General features: G+C 34.2%; 1 non-coding gene across 1 annotated transcript; it reads right to left on the reverse strand.

Moving 5' to 3' along the window:
• Positions 1 to 1681: 1681 nt before the first annotated feature.
• Positions 1682 to 1788, reverse strand: LOC120226009. The gene has a single exon (XR_005526921.1). It is a non-coding gene; the product is annotated as a U6 spliceosomal RNA (small nuclear RNA).
• Between the last annotated feature and the right edge of the window lie 19899 nt (positions 1789 to 21687).

A 21687-nucleotide genomic window follows, 5' to 3' on the forward strand; every position in this document is an offset into this window, starting at 1 on the left:
AGGAGAAGAAGGGTCTAGACAACATACAAATTAAATTTTGTTGCATTTCTCATACTACCCAAGAAGGGATCTATACATATAAATACCTGATATTTGCTGGTCAAATTTAAGAGTCCAAGTGAAGGAAAAAAAAGAAAAAACAAAACAAAACCCTTAACTGACTGAAGAAATTAAAATAGCTATTTGAATAAATATAATCATAATTTTATCTGTTGTTAGAATATGTCTTAAATATGCATGACTAAATAAATCAATGAAAAAAACCTGGCAACAATTGAGGGAAAATTACTAAATTACACAGAATAAATGTTGAGTTTGATATAAAGACACAGGTAATTGTTATGTTATAACTAATATATGCTTAATGACTATTATTTTTCAAAAACAGAACAAATGTAATTTAATGCTATCTTTTTGACCTAAGGAGAGTGTGCTGTCATTACCTAATTTATACAGTCATGAACAGCAGCTCTAATTCAAATATGAATCCATGCACAGATTATATTGAGATAACAGTTTTATCACAAATTTCTTTTTTTTCTTTTTTTTATATTTTATTTATTTTTGAGAGAGACATAGAGACAGCATGAGCAGGGGGAGGATCAGAGAGAGAGGGAGGCACAGAATCTGAAACAGGCTCCTGGCTCTGAGCTAGCTGTCAGCACAGAGCCCGACGTGGGGCTCGAACCCATGAACCGTGAGATCATGACCTAAGCGAAAGTCGGATGCTTAACCGACTGAGCCACCCAGGCGCCCCTTTATCACAAATTTATTATTGATCTAAATTGTGATAAGTATATTAGTGGTGATTAATTTAAAACATAATTTAATTTGCTAACTTTTAGAGCTTAAAATAATATTATGTAATTTTGTGAATTCACATGAATAAAAATATTAAAAATGAAACAGTTGCATAACTGTGTGGAAAATATAAAATAATTATTTATTTTATTAAAATGATGATGCATTGGTTCTCCTGAGTGCTGGAGTCTGTTAAGGATATGACTCTTGTTTTTGGCTCAGGTCATGATCTCACAGTTCATGAGATCGAGCCCCACGTAGGACTCCCATGCTGACAGCAGGGACCCAGCTTGGGATTCTCTCTCTCTCCCTCTCTCTGTCTCTTCCCCACTCTCTTTCTCTCTCAAAATAAATAAATAAGCTTAAAAAATTGATGAGGCACTGATTAGCAAGGGATGATGGAATTCCTGGAGAAAGATTTAGAGATGAAGAAGTTAAAGGTAAAGAAGTCTTAGAGTAAATTCCTCAATGCTAGAATACTTTGTAAAATTATCTTCTTCCTAAACCACACCAAGCAGTGAATAAGAATGTGTAGTAAAGAAGAGCTTTCTCTCCTCTAAGGAGGGAACAGCAGTACAATCATAAACTTTCCCATGATGGCTTTCTTCATAATGGCATCATTTTTTTGATCACTTTTGTTGTTGTCTGGTTACTTCAATTATTTTTATTTTTTAGCTACTTCACTAATACTATGTAAACATGGATTTAAAACTGCTATAAATTAAAAATAACTAGAACCTCATATTAAAGTGTTAATAAATAGAATTTATCATATTGTTATGATCATCTATAGTACTTGATCAATGTCTTTAATTTTTTTTTTTTTTTTTGATGGGAGTTGTCCTTTCCTTCACAGACTTGAAGGGCAGGAGAGCAGTTTAAAAATATGGAACGCTTAACGAATTTGCGTGTCATCCTTGCGCAGGGGCCATGCTAATCTTCTCTGTATTGTTCCAATTTTAGTATATGTGCTGCCGAAGCGAGCACTGTCTTTAATTTTTTATCTTACTGTAGTTTTTGTAATATATATTTGAAATACAGGTATCTTTAATTTTGTTGTTGTTGTTCATAAGCTTTTTATTCTTCTTTCCTCACACTTAGGAATTTGGTAGCCAATTTTTACCTATCAGTGAAAAACAATTGACTTCATTTGTGTATAAGAACTCTGTGTCAAATAAAATGCATGTATATAATATCAGCTGTCATCCTAAGCATTCTAAAAAACATGATAATTTCAGAAAAAAACCTATTAAAAAACCCTCTCAACTTTATTTTAACTAATGAGGTACAAAAGAATAAATGATTATTCCTTTCTTTTATTTTGTTTTTACATCACATACAAGTTATCAGAGAAACATTTACTTTCCAATGTAATTTTTGTTGACAAATAATTCTTATTTTAAGTCAGTGCATCCAAGCCCAATTCTTCAAAGACCATGACTGCAAATTAGCTTTGCCTCAGAAGCCACATGATGAGAATCAACAGAACAGAACACCAGGGTATCAAGGTAAATGCTTTCCAAAAAGCTGAGTAAGGGAGAGCAGAACAGAAGGTGGGCTTAAGAAATGTTTCAAGAGCATACAAGCCCCCTTTGGGGGCAATGAGCTGTAGTCATAGGCAGAAGAAACCTACAAAACATCACAGTGTGCAAACAATTAGAGACAGATTCTTTGCAAAGAGAAGCAAGGTGTTATCCATAAGGCCACAGAGCTGCAGATAATGGGATTCCCACCAGGAATGGCTAAGGCAAAACACCACAGTCATGTAATAGCACTTTCAGATACATACACATCCTTTCAGAAAATAATACTATTAGCTAGAATTTTCAGCTAACAGGCTCAAAAATCACATAAAAATAGACGGTTTTGAAGCAAAAACTCAAATCTTATCTCTTTCCTAATGATTTTACTTAGATATTGAGAAATAAAGGCTACACATTTACTGATACAACTTGTGTCCACTCTGTATAAAACAACTCGGAGTTCATATTCTTGGATTATGTTTTCGATGCATTAAAAGTAAGTCATACTTATAGACTAAATATTTTTGCACACAATCCATTAATTATGTATTTTTGAGGCTATCATTTCACTCGAAAAACATATGCATTCTTTTTATCTATAGGAATAATTGGAAGCATTGTGAACTCCAATGACTATGGATAAATATTTTGTAATGCAAAGATAGACAAGTTAACTTTGAAAAACAAATTGACCAGCATATAATACTATAACACTGCAATGCAAACCCTAGATAAATATGGCCAAATAAGAGAAAGTAAAAACAAACACTAGATAGATAGCCTGTCTCATAGAGCCTAGAACTCCAACAAACTCTTCTGTAACAGAAAATAAAAAAGTTATTTTTCTAGAATTCTAGATCTCATTCAAATTAATCTCAATAATAATTTATTTAGCTTGCTATCTTAAATAATAACTATGATAATGATAATTATCAAAATTCAATTTTTAAAATGCATATTTTCCTGTTACTGCTGAAAGTTGAATTATATTATCTGATTCTAAGTATTTCTAAATATTTGATCACATATTTCATAAAACTCAAGTAGACATTATAATTATACTACAATGATATATTTATTACTATGAAATCTTCCTGATATACACATGAAAGCCAAATATATCATTTTTGAAAAGCACTTAAATAATTGTTTTGATAAAATTATGTAAAGGATGCAGTCCCTGCTTCCCATCATTACTTATGTCTCTGTAGAAGTGAATCACAACAGTTTTAATAAATACAATTCTATAGTCATTTATCCATACTTCTAAAAATAGTGACTCCCGAAAACACTGAAACATAGTTTCTAATCTTCAGCTTAGTCTAACCCAGTGTGTGTACCAGTTCATGATTACTTAATACTTTCTGTTAACTTATAGTCTGAATTTAGCTGCCTGGACACTTGTACTCTTGTTTTTGCTCCCATTTAACTAGTCACTCCTTCCCTGTTTTCTTTACTTGGTTTTTTTTCCCTCTCCTTTTACTACCGTAATGTAGTATATACTACCGTAATGTACCAGGGTACATTGGTCCTCAGTCCCTTTTATCCACAATAACTTTTTGCTCGTGTTTTTATTCTCATGCTTAATATTCTGGCTTTATGACGAATGATTCTCAAACTTTCTTCTCCAGACCTGATGGATTTCCCTCAAAACTAGACTTTATAGCTCCATTTGTAGTCATGTCTACTTGGATGTCTCATTTCTAATTTTCTTCACAGCTTTTCTAATTTTCTTCACAGCTTTTATCACCTATTCTTATGAAACACTTTGCATATATTAAGTTTTGTCTGCCCACCATAGTGATTCTAAGTTGCATTAAGCTAAGGAATTATTATTTTGTTCCCTGATAGGTATCAAAAGCTAATAAGAGTGCCTAACACATCTTGGAGGCTTAATAAATATTTGTTAAATGTATAAAAAATAAATGATTGAATATAATTGCTCTATATTCTTTTGCATTCATTCAACAAATATTTAGTAAGAGGCCACTTATAAACTGGGCATAATGTTACACTTTGGAGATACAGTCATAAACAATATCAGCCTGTACTATGGAGACTGTTTCTTAATGGTATAAATAGACATTAATCAAATGATCACACAAATCAGTACAAAAGTACAATGTATAATTCTTAAGTAGAGATATACAGTGCTTTGAAAATATGGGAAACGTTTGTCAAGACAAACAGGGACCGATTTATATACAGGTATACTTTGTTTATTGCACTTCGCAGAGACTCGGTTTTTTTAGAAACTGAAGGGCTATGGCAACCCTGCTTGGATCAAGTCTATGGGCACCATTTTTCCAGCTGCATTTCCTCAGTTCATGGCTCTGTCACTTTTTGTTAAATCTCACAATATTTCAAATTTTTCATTATTATTACATTTGTTAAGGTGATCTTGTGATAAATGATCTTTAATATAATCATTGTAAATATTTTAGGGTGCCAAGAACTACGTCCATATAAGATGGTGAACTAAATTGATAAATGTTATGTCTGTTCTGACTGTTCCACAGACTGGCTATCCCCCTGTCTCTCTTCCTTTCCTCATATCTCCCTATTCCTTGAGACACAACAATATTGAAATTGGGTCAATTAAGAACCCTAATTCTATAAGACCTCTAAGTGTTCAGGTGAAAGGAAAAGTCTCTTACACCAAACAGTTTATGAATGTAAAGAAAAAGTTTTTTGATAGAAATTCACCCTGGTGAACACAAGAATGATAAGAAAATGAAACAGCTTTATTGCTGATACAGAGAAAGTTTTAGGGATCTGGATGGAAGATTATATCATCCACATTTTGCTCTTAGGCCAAAGCTTGATCCAGATCAAGGCCCTAACTCTCTTCAATTCTAGGAAGCCTGAGAAAGGTGAGGAAGCTGCAAAAATAATAGTTTGCACCTAGCAGAGGTTGGTTCATGAGATTTAAGGAAAGAAGGTGTTTCCATAACATGAAAGTGCAAGGTGAAGCAGCAAGTGCTGATGTAAAAGCTGCAGCAAGTTATACAGAAGATCTAGCTCAGATAATTAATGAAGGTGACTCCACTAACCAACAGATTTTCAATGCACAATAGCCTTCTATTGGAAGAAGATGCCATTCATCTAAGACATTCATAGCTAGAGAGGACAAGTCAATGCCTGACTTCAAAGTTTCAAAGAAGAAGCTAATTCCGTTGTTAGGGGCCAGTGCAGCTGGTGACTTTAAGTTGGAACCAGTATTCATTTACCATTCTTCACATTCTAGGGGTCTCAAGATTGTGAAAAATTTACTTTAGTCTGTGCTCTGAAAATGGAATAACAATACCTGGATGATAGCACATCTATTTACAGAATTTGCTGAGTATTTTAAGCCCACCATTGAGATCTGCTCCGAAAAAAAAAATTCATTTCAAAATATGACTGCTCTTTGACAGGGGACCTAGTCATCGAAGAGCTCTGATGGAGATGGACAATAAGACTGATGTTGTTTTCATGCTTGCTAACACAATAGCCATTCTGTAGCCCATAAATCAGGAAGTCATTTGGACTCTCAAATCTTATTATTTAAGAAATATATTTGGTAAGGTGATAGCTGTCATAGATAGTAATTCTTCTGATGAACCTGGGCAAAATAAATGGGCCCAGATGAACCTAGGCAAAATAAATGAAAAATTTTCTGTAAAGGACTCTCTGAGCTAGAAACCATGAAAACATTCATGATTTTTCGTTCATGAGGTCAAGATATCAACATGAACAGGAATTTGCAAGAAGTTGACTCCAACACTCATGAATGACTTTGAGGGGTAAAGACTTCAGTGGAAGAAGTAATGAAGATTTGATGGAAATAGCAAGAGAACTAGAAGTATATGTGGATATTGAAGGTAGGACTGAATTGCTCATGAGAAACATTTAATGGATGAGAAGTTGCTTCTTATGGATGAGCTAAGAAGTGGTTTCTTGAGGTGGCGTGTACTTCTAGTAAAGATGCTGTGAAGTTGTTGAAAAGACAACAAAGTACAATAAAACCTTGGTTTGTGAGCATAATTTGTTCTAGGAACATGCATGCAATCCAAAGCACTTGTATATAGAAGTGAATTTCAAGAATCACTGGCTTAATTGTGATTGTGTAATGTTTGGCTTCACATATTACTAGTATTGCATGACATTGCTCGTTTATCAAGTTAAAATTTATTAAAAATGTTTGCTTATCTTGAGGAACACTCATGGAACAAGTTTGTCACAATCCAAGGATTTACTGTATTCAGAATATTACATAAACTTAGCTGATAAAGCAGTGTCAGGGTTTTGAAGAATTAACTCCAATTTTGAAAGAAGATCTGCTGTTGGTAAAATGCTATCAAGCAGCATTGCATGCTACAGAAAAAAAAAAATGTTACTGAAAGAGAGTTAATCAATGTAGCAAACTTCATTGTTGTTTTATTTTAAGAAATGGCCACAGCCACCCCAACCTTCAGCAGCCACCATCCTGATCAATCAGCAGCCATCAACATGGAGGCAAGACCCTCCAAGAGCAAAAAGATTATATCTGTCTGAAAGCTCACTCAGATTATGGTTAGCATTTGTTAGCAATGAAGTATTTTTAAATTAGGGTATATACAGTGTTTTCTTTTCTTTCTTTTTTTTTTTTTTTAGACATCATGTTATTGTAGCTTAATACGCTACAGTATGGTGTAAACATAACTTATAGCACTGGGAAACCAAAAACTTAATTTGGATCACTTTTTTTGGTGGCATTTGCTTTATTTTGGTGTTCTAAAACCAAACCTGTAATATCTCTGTGGTGCGCCTGTAAAAAATAAAATATTTTGGAATGTAACTCGTATCACATTCAGTATGTTCGTGTAATGATTTTAAAATTAACAAAATGATGTAAATAAGGTTTTAGAATTTGGTATTCCTTAGAGTGGCAGTATATACAGTGGTAGACTCTGAGGCCAACTGAAGTACCTCTGTCATTTATTAGATCTGTAACTTTACAAACTTTGTGATTTTTATAGCTTTATAACTTTATAAGCATACAACACATATGAGTATGTATCACATGTAACATAGCTTTTTTCTCTCTTTTATTCTTGTTTTCTCTTCTCCCAACATTGTATACACACATTATTAACATGAATCAACATTTAATGAAGATTTAGTTTCCATGAAGTAGCCCGCTATGATTTTTAAAAACATTATCCTAATTGGTTCTCATACTAATCCTCTGATTTGGGTATACTACAATAATACCTGAACTTCTAAATGATAAACATGAGCCCCAGAGAGGTTAAATACTATGACCGCCCAAAGTTATGTAGCTAATAAATAAACATTTCAATTGACTTCTAGTCCAACACTATATATACATATCTAGTGCCACTTAAAGGAAAATACCAAATTCATAAATCTAGTTTTCATCTTTGACTAATTCTCTATATTTTAACATATATATGTTATCTATTTATCACATTATATATATAAACTACACAATGTATACAATTATATAAATATTTACATATGTATAGCTCGCAGAGTTTTCTCAGAATATATTTTCCTTTAAATATAAACATAATTTATTGTGTTGCATTTATCTACATTATATATGTTAAGCATGTAGAGTGCTCTTTGCAGATATCTCTGTAAACACTATTGGAAACAACTTCTTCATTAGTTTACCTAAGAGTTTACTGCTATGAAAAAAAAAGAATTAGAACTTTTCAAGTAATATCTGACCTTCCTCTACATTGAATACAATAATCTGAAATTGCTTTATGTCAGCCTGTAACCTCTTTCTCAATAGTTCAAGGTTATTACATAATTAAATGCTTTTCCTTGAGGTCTACACTAGTGAGCAATGTTGGGGAAGATTAAAAAGAATGTCCACAAAACTGACATCTTGGCACAATTTCTTGAAGTAAAGATAACTACAAGTCATACATTTTGCCCTGCGAGTCTTTGTTGTTTATCAGTGTCCATCCTTTTTGAGTGTCCACCAGATTTTAGTTTCTTTTAAGTCCTTAATGGTTTGTTATCTCCTTTTAAAACATCAACCCTGTGTATTCTGCTCTACAAATTGGAAACAGAAACAAGCACAAGAAAGTGTATGTGTGAGTGAGTGAGTGTGTGTGTGTGTGTGTGGTTATAAATTTTTATATATATACAGACACATACAAATATATGTATGCATGTGTATGTCTGTGTGTATGTAAACATTCACACATACACATATTCCTATGTATACATATTTGGGCAAGTGACTAGGTTGATAGAGTACCTAAAGATGTGAGAACCTGCAAACCAAGTAACTATAACTCTGTAGCTATCTAGTAACATTCACTTGGGAGAGAATTAAAATCCTAAATGACACATTAGTGAACAGGTGTAATAACTTGCAATGATAAAAGCATGGCTTTAATGATAGTCAAAACTGGAAAGTATCTAGATATTGATGACACAAGTCAATTCAAGTAGCTTGCATCTGACCAGAAGAGATGATGTCCTTAAGCAAGAAGGTAGTCAGACAGCACCTTCAGCACAGATAGTACAGTGTCTGTCTTACTATGTAATTGTAGGGTACACTTTGAGAAACTGAGGCACAAGGACTGTGGCACATGATTGTCTGGGGCCAAATAAGGGCTATACCATTCACTGGCTGTGTCACTTCAGGCACAGATTTGAGCTCCATGTACCTCACTTTCATCAGGAGGGTAATAATAGTAGACATGGTTGTTGTGAAGTCTAAATTAGTTAATACATGAAACAGGATTAACATAGTGCCTGGTTACACCATTCCACCAATGATCACCACTATTATCTTTTACTATATATTACTTGGTTGATATAAAAATACATTTTTGGTAAGTACAATGTGACTCCTACTTCATCTAAAGTAAAAGCCTATAATTAGTGAAATTTATCAAACAAGGTAACCATCACACCTTAGGTAATGTAAGGAATTATGTGAAAAACTTAATTTTCAATCTTTTTAAAAATACTTTATTTCTGAGAGAGAGAGAGAGAGAGAGAGAGAGAGACAGCATGAACAGGGGAGGGTCAGAGAGAGACAAAGACACAGAATCTGAAGCAGTCTCTAGGCTCTGAGCTAGCTGTCAGCAGCCTGACCTGGGGCTCAAACCCACAAACCATGAGATCATGACCTGAGCCAAAGTCGGACGCTTAACTGACTGAGCCACCTAGGCATCCCTATTTTCAATTTTAATGCATATGTCTACTGTTTGAAAAGACTTATAAGGATCTCCTTTCCTGGTTTAGTTGCAGCTCCTTTTGTCTATGGATTGGACCAAGGGAAAATTTAGTAGAGTTTGGCAATAGTAGAAAATATTTATATTATCCCAATCACTTCCATGTATAATTAGTTTACTTTATGTATCCTACTGTAGCATTAGTTTTCAGGAACAATTTTACATTTCTCTGCAACAACTCAATTGAATCATAACACAGAGCTGCAGGGTCAGAAAATGTCTTATTATGTAAATCTGATATCTGGCATTAGAAGTATGTGGGTCATGGAACTCATATATGATGAAATTTTTTTTAAATTAAGTTCATTTATTTTTGAAAGGTAGAGAGAGAGAGACAGAGAGAGAGAGAGAGACAGAGCATGAGTTGGGGAGGGGCAGAGAGAGAGGGAGACACAGAATCCGAAGCAGGCTCCAGGCTCTGAGCTGACAGCACAGAGACTAACGCAGGGCTTGGGGCTCGCACCCACAAACTATGAGATCATGACATGAGCTGAAGTTAGACACTTAATGGACTAAGCCACCCACCCACCTCTCCCAGGATACTGTTTGGCCAAATATCTGGACACCCTGTGGCCCAGCTAACTGGACACATAAAATTAACCATCACAAGTGGTAAGGCAATTCTGTTCCATGAAATCATCAGGGAACATGCTCCTTCCACCTCTTCACACTATCATTTGTGGGATAAAATTCTTATTCTGGAGCCCAAAGATATGGCTGGATCTCCAGACATTGCATCCACATTCTTGTCATGATGGTGCAAAAGGAAGGAAGCAGAGTGCAAATAAACTGTGCCCATGACCTTTTAAGAAAAGCTTTAGGAAACTGTTATTAGACTTTCCCACACAAATCTTTTTGGGAAACTAGCAAATTCTGCTGCTGTCTCGACAGCTGTCTCTCATACTCACATTGTGGGAATTATTCTTTTTGTTCTTTCAACCACTAAATGCTTGTGAAATGAATACAATGTGCAGGCATAGATTTAAGAATTTAAGAACTAAATATTCAACAGTAAAATAGAGACAAAACAAAACAAAATCAGAGAGGAAGGCCCTCCTTCCTTGACTTTACATTTTTTTTGGTTTAAAAAAATTATTATTTTAGAGTTAACATGTGCATAAAAGGAAACTGAAAAACCCAAGAAGCAAAGAACAAAGTTATCCATAATCACAAACAGTTTACAGTTTAGCTTCTGCATGTCCCATGTGTACATCTACACAACTAAGCATTTTAGTGTAATTAAGACCACACAGTTACGTAGCATGCTTTTTTACACACCATGAATATTTACCATTTCAAAGTCCCTAAACTATGAGTATTTTGATAACCAAGAATAGACTACACCAACACCATCTGAAAAAAAATGTAATCCTGCCTTTCGTTTTTTCAAGTTTATTTATTTATTTTGAGGGGTGAGGGTGGGGCAGAGAGAGGAAGAAAGAGAATCCCAAGTAGGCTCCACATTGTAAGTGTGAGCCTAAAGCAGACCTCAGTCCCCTAACCCTGAGATCATGGTCTGAGCTGAAATCAAGAGTTGGAAGCTTAACCAACGAAGCCACCAGGTGCCCCTTGATTTTACATTTTTAATGGAGGAAGGCAAACAATATGAAAAATACATAAATAAAATGTGTTCATACCTGTCATGATCATAAATGCTCTGTATGTTCACAGAAGTTTCCAATATACATTAAAGCCATCAGGTTAAGCCTCATTTAGAAAGTGACATTTGTGTAAAATCTGAGGGAAATGAAAAGAAAAAACTATTTAAATTCTCTTGGTGGGGAAGAAAAAAACACATAAATGTAAATGTAGGTACAAATACTCTGAGTCAGGAAAAGTTCTGGCATGTTCTGTAATAAGAGAACACTAGTGCGGCTACAGAAAGAGACAACCAGAAGCCAGATAATGTATGGCTTACTGGGAAACATGGCTTTTATGCTGAGTGAGATTAGGAGCTACTGGAGAACTTTGAGGAGAGATATTATGTGACCTACTTCTTAACACTAATACTCTTGCTGCCCTTTTGAGAACAGATTAGAAGCAAGTAAATGTAGAGACAAGGAAAATGGTAGTCCATTCCTTTTACTCAATATCCAACTTCATTGGTTTTTCATACATTGAACCATCTCACATTTCTCAAGATGCATGACTGAGAAAGCCATCTAGTTGCTTCATTTTGCAACAGCTCAGGAAGTCTGGTTTATGCACAGCTCTGCAAATTCCAGGAAACTAGAAACATTATCAGCCTACAATGTACTCAACACACCTAGGTGGGGGGGAGTGTAAGCAGGCTGAACCCTTCAAACTTGGGAAGAAGGGAAAATAGCACTCTTAATCCATAGAATTATTCTTTTTTCCCTCTTTGTATAAGAATATGTAAGTTTTCCCCTCTGACAATAAATTTTTCAGTTAGTAATTATGGCTGCCCCTGATTCTGCTCTCTTGGAAGAACTCAATATCCTCTGTGGGCCCAGTCTTTTCCTTAATCTTCAAATGCTTATTTTAGGAAGATATTACTTGAAGACTTTATCAGAGATTTCTATGCCTTCTTTCTGTTCGCACAGTTTGGGAAGCTTGAAGTTGCCTCAAAGGTAGGAAAACTACAAGTGTTTGCAGACCATACCTGAATTTGAAGTTTGAGGCATATAATTCCATGAAAGTCTACATTTTGATTATTTTTGTTCCTTATCATTATCATATGCAAGTAACCATAGCTAAACTTCTTGTCTAGACACAGGTTTTAAATGTAAAGTCTCTTGTCTTTGAATTATAGGTCAACTGTGCTCTTACCATCCCCCCTCCAAACTTTTTTATGTAAAGCACTTTGTATTTAAACCCTTCTTGGTCCACAGCTCTGCCTGCAAAGGCTTTTGTATGGCATGATATTGTACTTCTGCTATGTTAATTGCTTTGAAGGTACTGCTGTTAAATGACTGCAAGTCTCCAAATTCCAGTCATTTCCATTTCCTGACTTAGGGAATCCAGACATAGCTAAAGGAAGAATTTTTTAGCAGAAAGAAAAGAAAGAAAGAAAGAAAGAAAGAAAGAAAGAAAGAAAGAAAGAAAGAAAGAAAGAAAGAAAGAAAGAAAGAAAGAAAAAGAAGTAAGGAAGGAGAGAAGGAAGGAAGGAAAGTAGGAAGGTAGGAAGGAAGAAATCCCCTAAGCAAACAAAAAAGAAACATTTTTAGATAATCTTCATACTGTACTGAGACCTCAGAGCTCCATTTTTGCCTTGAGCCCAGAGAATACTGGCAGGTCAGAGAGATTAAATGACCCTTTTGTAACTAAATCAAGAGAGAAAACCATAAGATACTACTTTATTAGGTCTCCTAACAAAATGGAGGAACCACTTCAAACTACAGCAAAACCCAGGTGCCAACTGGCATCATCTATGTGCATAAATATTCAATCCATTGGAGTATCTTTCTCTGTCACGAAGGAAGAGGCTAGTATCTTCAGATATTTGAAAAAAAAATTCGTTGATAAAATACAAACACAAAATCAAGCAAAAGAATCTATGGTATAATCCATGGTATAGTTGTCGGATAAAATATGTGAAGCCCAGTCACATTAGAATTTCAGACAAGCAATAATACTATTTTAGTACAAATAATATTTGAGATATACTTTCACTAAAAAAATTCTTTATCTAGAATTAGAACTTGACTGAATATCCTGCATTTTTATTTGCTATATCTAGCACCCTAACTCATGGGAATATTAAGAAATCTATAATCAATATCTCAGAAAGACAGAAAATACATGGCAATCAGGAAGAGGAGTCAGGTGGAGGCATGATGTCTTAGAAGACAGCAAAATCTCCATAGTGTATTTGAGGTTAAAAAAAAAAAAATCATAGTAGAGTATGGGAAGAAGTTTCCATGCTCCCTGTGTCTCCTTCTTATTGTTATTTTGTTCCATTGGTATAAACTTTGTTTCCAAAATCCCAAATGAAATAATAGGATTCAATATGGATAGATCTAAAATCAAGCATACCGAAAGTTTATTGCCTGGAAGGACTAAGAGGAGTACATAAACTATCATATGAAAATAAATCCCTGGATTTCTTTTTTTAAATATTATTTATTTAAGTTGAGAGAGAGAGGACAGGGAGAGTCAGAGAATGAAGGACAGGGAGAATCCCAAGCAGGCTCTGAGCTGAGAGTGCAGAGCCCAGCGCGAGGCACTATCTCCCAAACTGAGATCATGACCTGAGCAGAAACCAAGAGCTGGAAGCTTAACTGACTCAGCTACCCAGGTGCACCCTTCCCTGGATCTCTTTAAAATAAAATTAAAAAAATACAAGTCACAGTATCCCACAACTGTATATTCTGACAGTATATCTGGAGTGGGCCCTAAGAATTTGTATTTTAGCAAACAATTGAGGCAACACTTTGGTCACATTTTGAGAAACACTGGCTTAGCTCTTGCTAAATCTGCTTTATCATTATAAGATACACATGTATCTATAATACATATGCATAGGATTTGATGGAACCTTTTCCCCCCAGATAACATTTAGTCTTTATTAATAATTGTGAAAAAGGGCATCAAAACTGTGGCAAGCTTTCCTCTTTGCATATAGAAGACTAAAGACCTCATAATAAACACTGAAAACAAACCCTTATAAAAACAGTCAAGTTTGTCTAGTGTGGACTATGTCTGGAACCTGAAACATACACAGCTCCTCTTAGTGATCCCATGGCTACTATTCTCTATCCTCTGAAATGTGCCCGTAATAGCTGGAGACTAAACAAGACTGATTTTAGATTAAGCAATTCTGATTCTTAACTTCTGGTTGCATAAATATTTTAAGAATGCATATCCTGAATAGGAAATGAAGGAAAAATATTCTGAAAGTGCTCCTATCATTGGAAAGGAAGAAACATTGCATCATTAAACAACATGAAGAACGGCAAGAAGATGGTCAGTGTCTCAACTGCCCACACTGAATGCTACAAATTGATTAATGAGTGACAAATAGAAAGCCCACCACTAATATCAATGGGTACTTACCACACACCAGCCCTTTTGTCAGTGTTTTATGTATAACACCCATTTATCCTCACATCAATTCTACGGAGATACCAGCACGATCTTCATTTCCAGATAAGAACACTGAGGCAGTGAGAGATCTAATAACTGGTGAAATATTTGTTAGTAAGTGAATTAGCCATAGAGATAGTAAATGGCTTTTGATCGGGTTTTACTCTCTGGTGACTTACTTTTACGAGTAATCTAAGGAAAGTTTAAGCAGTATTCAAAATACTATTGAGTAAAATATTACTGAGATTATCCCTAAGAGAATATCCATTTTAGTCAACTCAATTTTGGTTACTGGCCATTTTATTCGCTTTAAAGCAAATTATGACCAATTGTTTCCACTTAAAATTGTGTTTTCCATGTAGCACAAGGTCCTTGTTGTTTAAGCCATAAAGGATTAATGCTATTTTTTTTCTGGATCTTAATCTATTTGAGTATAGACAATAGAAGGTCATATCTAGACCATTTCTCCCCAAATTTGTCTCAGAGGTAACATCAGGATTTTTAGAAACTCTTTTGTTGGTCAGTTTTTATCACCATGTTCTCTGTGAATGAGTTTCACATTAGATTTTTCTTTTTTTTCTGAAAGAAATAGGAGTTAATCTCTTATAAGTCTCATATATCAGATGTCTTTTCATCAGGTCTATAAATCTAGTCTCCTAGTATTTAAAATGCAATTTAAGTTCAACAAGTCCCCAAAACTAAACTAAATGAGCACTGTAAGTGGTATATCTTAGTTATTCCTGGAATAGCATACCAGAAAAGCCATACAGGAATAGCAAATGACAGCTTTCATATCACCTTTCCAAGCACTGGGCTGTAGCTCATCCCCCTCTGGAGAATGTTAAAGTAAAGAGAAGAGCATTTATAATAAAATAATCATAAGCTGGGTATACCAGAATTCATCTGCATGTGCATGTGTGTACGTGTGTGTGTGTAATTACAGGTACAGTCTACACACTTCTTAGGAGCAGAAAGCAAACTTCCTCCTCTCTATTCTTCAGACTTGAAACATCTATCAGGTACCTTAGGGGAAATGCTGTGCAGGTACTATATCTACACTTCTAGCTATGAGATCAACTGAGAAGGAAAATAAGGGAAAACATGTACATACTATAATATCAAAGCAAAGATTAGCCAACATACAGATAAATCTCAGAACGAGGCCATGATATTGCTGAAATGCCTAGACTGGGAACGGACTGAACCAAACAGGATTACATTTAACAAAGACAAAAGTAAACTCCTTTAGGTACTAAAATCCAAAGCTCCCAGTGTACAAATAAATGTAAGGAGGAAAACTAAGAAGTGGGACATTAAAAAAGAAAATCTTAAGGATTTTGTCTATAGTAAGCTTGCTATGAAAAAATGTGACAGAGTTGCCAAAGTTAGTGTGATAGCAGACATTATCTAGAAACAAACATGTTCAAAAGTAACCTTTCTCTTAAAGCTTGTATTTTTCTGTATTTTCTACCTTGATTAGTGAAATAACTAACTTCTTGGCTAAGGTAATCTCCCTAATCTAAGGTAATCTCCCTAACAAATATTTGTGATTCAAATAATTTTACTAATGCTTTTTAATCCTGGCTATACTTCTAAGTCACCTGTAAAGCTTTATAAAAATACAGACATTTGTACCAAGAGCACTGAGGTTTTATGGGCCTTGTATTATTTTTTTATAATTTGGAGGTAAGATCATATTTATATTCTTTAAAATAAGATCAAAATTATATATGCAAAAGTGTTTTGAAAGTGTATATTTATTAGAATGAGAAAACATAGCCAATAATAAATATTTAAAAACTGTCAAATATACAAAAATTAAAAATTAAAAAATAATGTAATATTAATTTCCTAATTATTTTGTAACATATATTATCTTATTATCTATAATAATAATTTTACACAATATTTTTCCAGAGGAAATGGAATTAAACCTCAGTATTCTCCCTCTCATATTTAATTGAAATTCTTTTGTATTTAGTTGATGAAAAACAAATCCTGCTTTACATACATCATTGATAATGTCAAGTCCACTTTTAGTCTGGTTGACAAATTTGGGGGGAAAATATAAACTGTAAAATGTCAGAACATGTTAAATTTTCTTGTGCCTTAACTGAATTTTAAAACTCTTTGAATTGATGCATTTGTTAACCATTTTGTTCTCTACATCTGTTTGGAATGGCACATTATGTGTTTATGTGTCCTTGATCCTAACCAGTATTCTGTGGCTCATCACTAATTTTAAACTTTTTCTAAAGTAGTCATGTGACTTAATGCTTTTTGTCAATTGTATTATCAACACTCAAAGAACTTACTGCTTCTTGTCAAATTTATTTGAGGAGAAATGATCTGAAAATGGCAGCATCAAAATTTTATGTCATAAATTATTTCTCGATGTCATCATAAATTTTCTTAGTTTCACATTCAGCTTGTGGATGATTGTATAATGTATATGTATGATGCCTTTTCCATTATATTCCTAAGAGGTGAATGGTTCCATTTTGATTAGATTTCTATGGGAAATATAAGTCTCTACTTGATATTTTATAATTCTGATAAGCGGGATAATTTTTTCATAAACCAGCTTCTGGATGTATACATTTCAACTTTGTGTTCCTCCATTACTCATGTATGTTTAATGTAAGAAATTTAATTCAAATAATGAAACATCCTCTGGCCCCCCAACCCTGTGGTATGAATCAATTCAGTTGCTGCAGTGATACATGGAAATTGTTCCTGAAAACTAATTCTACAGTAGGATACATAGAGTAAACTAACTATACATGGAAGTAACTGGGATAATATAAATATTTCCTACTCAATCCAAACTCTACTAAAATTTCTCTTAGTCAAACCCATAGGCAAAAGGTGCCACAACAAAGCTAGGAAAGGAGATCCTTATGACTCTTTTCAAACAGCAGAAATATACATTAAAATTGTAAATTAAGTTTTTCACATAATTCCTTAGATTACCTAAGGTGTGATGGTTACCTCTTTTGATAAATTTCACTAATTATAGGCTTTATTTTAGATTAACTAGGAGTCACACTGTACTTATCAAAAAATGTATTTTTATATCAACCAAAAATATAATTACAGTAAAAGATAATAGTGGCGATCTTTGGTGGAATGGTGACCAGGCACTATGTTAATCCTGTTTCATGTATTAACTAATTTAGACTTCACAACAACCATGTCTACTATTATTACCCTCCTGATGAAAGTGAGGTACATGGAGCTCAAATCTGTGCCTGAAGTGACACAGCCAGTGAATGGCACAGCCCTTATTTTGCCCCAGACAACCATGTGCCACAGTCCTTGTGTGCCTCAGTTTCTCAAAGTGTACCCTACAATTACATAGTAAGACAGACACTGTACTATCTGTGCTGAAGGTGCTGTCTGAATACCTTCTTGCTTAAGGACATCATCTCTTCTGGTCAGATGCAAGCTACTTGAATTGACTTGCGTCATCAATACCTAAATACCTTTCTATTTTTAAAGAAACGTTTATTTATGTTTGAGAGAGCACAAGCGAGGAGGAGCTGAGAAAGAGAGAGACAGACAGACAGACAGACAGACAGAGGATCCAAAGCAGACTCTGCTCTGACAGCAGTGAGTCTGATGTGGGGCTTGAACTCACAAACCGTGAGATCATGAGCTGAGCTGAAAACAAGAGTCAGATGCAAGATAGTGACCTGAGCCAAAGTCAGATTTCAACTGACTGAGCCACCCAGGTGCCCCTTAATTTTTTTAAATGTTTATTTATTTATTTTTGAGAGAGAACAAGCACAGGCAGGGAGGGGCAGAGAGAAGGAGACAGAGAATCCCAAGCAGGCTCTGTACTGTCATCAAAGAGTCCAAAGTGGGCTCAAACTCAGAAACGTGAGATCATGACGAGCTGAAACCAAGAGGTGGATGCTTAACCGATTAAGCCACTCAGGTGCCCCAATACTTTTCAGTTTGGATGCTCAGTAAAGTCATGCTTTTATCATTGCAAGTCATTATGCCCATTCACTAATGTCATTTAGGATTTCAATGCTCTCCCAAGTGAATGTTACTAGATAGCTACAGAGTTATAGTTACTAGATATTACAAGATTATTGTTTGCAGCTTCTCACATCTTTAGGCACCCTATCAGCCTAGTCACTTGCCCAAATATATATACTTATAAATGTGTTTATGTATGAATATTTGTATACACACAAACACACACATACAAACATGTATTTATGTATGTGTGAAAATATATTATAAACATATATACAAAGACACACCCACCCACATACACTTTCTTATGCTTGTATCTGTTTCCCATTTGTAGAGCAAAATATACAGGGTTTGATTTTTAAGGGGATATAGCAAAGCATTTAGAGGACTTAAAAAAATCTAAAATCTGGTGGGCATTCAAAAAGGGTGGACAATGATAAACAATGAAGACTCGCAAGGCAAGGGTATGACTTGTAGTTATCTTTACTTAAAGAAATTGTGCCAAGATGCAGAAAAATGGCAGTTTTATGAACATTATTTTTAATCTTACTCAACATCCTTCACTAGTATAGATCTCGATGAAAAGTATTTAATTATATAATAGCCTTGAACTATTGAGAAAGAGCTTACAGGTTGATATAAGGCGATTTCAGATAACTGTGCTCAATTTAGAGGAATATAAGATACTACTTAAAAGTTCTAATTGCTTTTTTTCATAGCAGTAAACTCTGTTGAAGAGTTTGTTTCCAATACCGGTTATATAGACATCTGCAGACAGCACTTACATGTTTAATATACATACTGTAGATAAATATAACACAATAAGTTGTATATGTTTTTAAAGGAAAATATGTTCTGAATGAAATCTATGAGATATACAAAGATAAATATGTATATAATTTTATATATTTATATATATTATAATATTGTACACACATACATGTTTGTTCAGATATATAGAATAAGTTATAAGTTTAAACCAGATTTCAGAATTTGGCATTTACCGTGGAGATATGTATACACACACACACACACACACACACACACACACACACACAAAATGTTGAATTTTGAAATCCTAAGACAGTCTTTTTATTTATTAGCTATGTAAGTAACTATGTAACTTTGGGCAGTCATAGTATTTAACCTTTCTGGCCTCAGTTTTCTCATTAAAAAACTCAGGTACCATGGAACACATGGGTGGCTCAGTCAGTTAAGTGTCTGACTCTTGGTTTGGGTTCAGATCATAATCTCACAGTTTGTGGGATTGAGCCCTATTCGGGCTCCTAAACTGACAGTGTAGAGTCTGTTTGAGATTCTCTCTCCCATTCTTTGCTGCCCCTCCCCTGCATGCATGCAAGCTCTCTCTCACTCTCACTCTCTCAAAATAAACTTAAAAAAAACTTAAAATACAGAAAACCTTGAGTATCAGAGTGATGCCCAAAGCCAAGGATCAGTAGGAGAACCAGTTAAGATAATATTTTACAGCACTTAGAAGGCTACTTAAGGAAACTAAACCTTCATTAAATGTAAACTCTTAATAGTATGTATATACTTTGGGAGAGGGGGGAGAGAGCACGAGGAAAACCATATCATATGTAGTACATATGTATGTGTTGTGTATTTATAAGGTTACAAAGCTACATCAAGTTCATGAAGTTTATAAAGTTATAGATCTAATAAGTGATAAGAGCGTTTCAGTTGGCTTCAAACTCCACAACTATATATGTTGGCGCTTTCAGGAAATATATTCTGAAACCTTGTTTTCACCTTTTTCTTCCCTTTAAAATCATTACATGAACATACTAATTGTGATATGAGTAACATTGACAAATATTTTATTTTGTATTTTATTTGAAAAAACATTTTAAACAATGTGTATTAAATATTAAATTAAGATTATAAATGTATATTTAAAAATTTCTTTTTAATTTAAACATGTTTCTTTAAACATTAAAGACTTTTTAAAACATTACATTTTTCTGTTAGAAAAATGCATCTAATATTTTAGTTCAATTATTATGACTAGAAAATAGAAGTGGAAGGACAGCACTAGCAAATACAGTATATAATATATAGTACACGGACACTATTTCCTTGCCATCATTAAAACTTACATATAAACATGAATGATTTTTGTTTTTAATTTAATCAGTTTTTAATTTAATCAATGGGTGCTCATCACAACAAGTGCACTTCTTAATCCCCATCACCTATTTCACCCATACCCCCCACCCAACTCCCCTTTGGTAACCATCAGTTTGTTCTCTACAGTTAAGAATCTATTTCTTCATTTGCCTCTCTCTCTTTTTTCCCTTTGCTCACTTGTTTTGTTTCTTAAATTCCACATGTGAATGAAATCATATGGTATTTGTTTTTCTCTGAATGACTTATTTCATTTAACATTATATTCTCTATCTCCATCCCTGTCATTGCAAATGGTAATATTTCATTATTTTATGGCTAAGTAATATTCCACTGAGGTGTGTGTGTGTGTGTGTGTGTGTGTGTATCTCACATGCTTTTTGTTTTTATCCATTCATATATTGATGGACACTTGGGCTGTTCCCATAACTAGGCTATTGTAAATAATGCTGCCATAAACATAGGGGTACCTGTTTCCCTTTGAATTAGTATTTTTGTATTCTTTGAGTAAATAACCAGTAGTGTGATTGCTGACTCATAGGGTAGTTCTGTTTTTAACTTATTGAGGGACCTTCATACTGTTTTTCACAGTGGCTGTACCAGTATATATTCCAACGAACAGAGCAAGAGGCTTCGTCTCTCTCCACAACCTGCTATTTCATGTGCTGTTGATTTTAGTCATTCTGACAGGTGTGAGGTGATATCTCATTGTGGTTTGTATCTGCATGTCTCTGATGATAAGGAATGATGAGCATCTTTTTATGTGTCTGTTGGTTATCTGTATGGCTGCTTTGGAGAAATGTTGTTCATATTTTCTCCAATTTTTAAATTGGATTATTTGATTTTTGGGTGTTAAGTTGTATAAACTCTCTATATACTTTGGGTACTAACCATTTATCAGATATGTCATTTGCAACTATCTTTTTCCATTTAGTAAG

Source organism: Hyaena hyaena, unplaced genomic scaffold, assembly GCF_003009895.1.
Source record: "Hyaena hyaena isolate Hyena2069 unplaced genomic scaffold, ASM300989v1 scaffold_1556, whole genome shotgun sequence".
In the NCBI taxonomy this organism is placed as follows: domain Eukaryota; kingdom Metazoa; phylum Chordata; class Mammalia; order Carnivora; family Hyaenidae; genus Hyaena; species Hyaena hyaena.